Below are 2,756 nucleotides of genomic sequence, written 5' to 3'. Positions count from 1 at the left end.
ACCCTATTCCCCCCATCCCCCTCCCCTCCAGCAACCCTCAGTTTGTTTCCTATGATTAAGAGTCTCTTATGGTTTACAAATATTATTATGAGTACTTTAATATGGTACTTTTGTTTCTATTGGAAAAAGAAAAAGACTCCTACAGTCTTTTAAGGTGTTTAAAGAGTGAAAAAAATAACTATTATGAAGATAACTTATTTATCCTGGTAATAAAAGTCAGATATTTTCTGATACCAGGAATTTAAATGTCTGTTCAGTTGTTTTCAGTGCTAAAAATTATATTCAAATAAATATTTCAATATTTAATTTTTATTTATATGCAAGTTACAGTAAAAACTTTCCTTCCATAAATAGTAGTATTATGTAAATTGTAAAATATATTTTGTTTCCATCTCAGTCATATTCTACAAAAAAAAAAAATGTGAATGAAACCTTGAGTATTTGTTTCAGTCCAGCAGCGTTAGTATCAGTAGACTAGAGGACATTTTTCTTCAGCACTCTTCACTCTATTTTCTTTCTTTGTCGTGCTTGATTTTGATATTACCTGGGGTGTGTTTATTAAGATGGATGTGTTGCCATAAATTTCTGACTTGTGAAGTGATTAATGATTCTTTTTGCACTATTTTTAACTTATTTTTAAAGTAATTTCAGATTTTCAGACATTACAAAAATAATATGAATAATTGCCTTACACCTAGTTTATCATTTAGTATTTTCTCTATGTCTGTTTGTTTCTGTCTCCCCAGTTCTTGGGGGTTCAGCAAAAGTCTTAAGATTAAAGTTTCCAGATTAAGCCAAAGATTAAAAAAAAAAAAAAAAAAAGACAGGACACCCAGTACATTTGAATTTTAGGTAAATAGCCAATTAAAGTTTTAGTACAAGTATATCCCATTCAAAATTTGACATACTTACATTTAAAAAGTATTTCTGTTTATCTAAATTTCACATTTAATTGGGTGTCCTGTATGTTTCCTGGCAACCCTCGTTGACATGGTACTCAGTGAAGAGGTTTATGCCCCTGGAGTTTTCAGTATATCACCCCAGCCCTGTGTGACCATCAGAGACAGGGCTCTTTTCTCTGCTTCTCTCAGTGGCCCTATGCCTGGATCAAGCTTAGATTCACAGTTTTTCTAACCTGCAACCAGGATAGGCATCCAGAATAGTCAGAATGCTTCCAAAGACAGCTGCAGAACCTCAGCTCATCTCTGAAAGTTTATCACCTCTGTTGAGTTTTACTCCTAACAGTCCTCATTACTTCTTCAGCAATATGTAGATGTTACATATATGGTTTTTATAATTATTGCAGAGTTTCCAGGGTGCCTGGGTGGCTCAGTCAGTTAAGCCTCGGACTCTTGATTTCAGCTGAAGTCATGATCTCAGGGTAGTGGGATGAAGCCGTTGGCAGGGCTCTGCATTCAGTGTGGAGCTTGCTTGTCCCTCTCCCTCTGCTCCTCCCCCCACCCATCTATAAAAATAAATAAATACAAAAAATTATTCCGGATTTTCCTATTTGTTGTCAATGGAATGCTTGGGCTAATTGCAATCTATTCCATATTGCGGAGCATCCAAAATTTTTTTTTCCCAAATGGTTTTATATGAACTATATTGTATTCTTCTACGTTAAAATATTTTCTTGATCTTTTTAAAATTTCTTCTTTGACACACAAGTTACTTAAAAGTGTATTTTTAAAACGTTTGGCACAGCTTTTTCCCACGCGTCCCCGCCTCTCCCCACCCCCCACGGAGTGCCGCTCTGGCTGCACCTCCCTGGGTTAGAGCTTCGGCTGCTGCTAAAATAGCACCACCGTCGTCTTCCTCCAGCAGCAGGCATGATCATCTACCCGCATCTCGTCAGCCATGATGAGATGTTCCCCGACATCTGCAAGATCTGGGAGATCCCAGATGGGGGATCCCTGGATTCCTGGAGGTGGAGGGGAAGATGCTCAATAGGACAGAGTAACATTGATGACTCATTCATTGATGAAAATGCCTCCACGGAAGGTCTCAAGGGCAAAGGTACTGAGGGCAAAAGTATCAAAACCACAATAGTCACTGGTATTTATATTATCGTGAACCATCACGTGCACTTGCAGGAAACCAGCTTCACAAAAGAAGCCTACAAGAAGTACATCAGAGATTCTAGGGAATCAGTCAAAGGCAAACTTGAAGAACAGAGGCCAGATAGGGTAAAATCTTTTATGGCAGGGTTGCCTAACAAATCAAGCATATCCTTGCTGATTTCAAAAACTGCCAGTTCTTTATTGGTGAAAGCATGAATGTAGATGGCATGGATGCTCTGTTGGACTCCATGAGGATGATGTGACCCCATATATGATTTTCTTTAAGACTGGTTTAGAAATGGAAAAATGTTAATGAATTTGGCAGTTAACTTTGGAGGTGTCACCTGTTCTTGTAACTGGCTCTGCTTTTCATCCACACAATGCCAGGACTTAGACAAATGGGACTGATGTCATCTTGAGCTCTTCATTTATTTTCACCTTGATTTATTTTGAGTGGAGGCATTGTTTTTAAGGAAAAAAAAAAGTCATGTAGGTCCTCTAAAAATCAAATGCTTTTAAACTCAAAAAAAGTTTAGCACACAGCTTCTAAAGCACGTTTTATGTCATTGCTTTATGACTTAATTATATTTTGGTCAGAGGATGTGCTCTATACGATTCAGATGCTTGAAATTGCTTGAGATTTTCTTTATGATTCATTATGTGGTCCAATTTTATAAATATTCTATGTGTACTTGA

General features: G+C 37.2%; 1 pseudogene; it reads left to right on the top strand.

Moving 5' to 3' along the window:
• The first annotated feature begins 1,829 nt into the window (after nucleotides 1-1,829).
• Nucleotides 1,830-2,373, top strand: LOC113255922 (translationally-controlled tumor protein-like; annotated as a pseudogene).
• Nucleotides 2,374-2,756: the final 383 nt, after the last annotated feature.

Source organism: Ursus arctos, unplaced genomic scaffold (assembly GCF_023065955.2).
Source record: "Ursus arctos isolate Adak ecotype North America unplaced genomic scaffold, UrsArc2.0 scaffold_21, whole genome shotgun sequence".
NCBI classification, from domain to species: domain Eukaryota; kingdom Metazoa; phylum Chordata; class Mammalia; order Carnivora; family Ursidae; genus Ursus; species Ursus arctos.
Note: the sequence above shows the minus strand (reverse complement) of the source record. Positions and strands in the feature narration are given on the sequence as shown.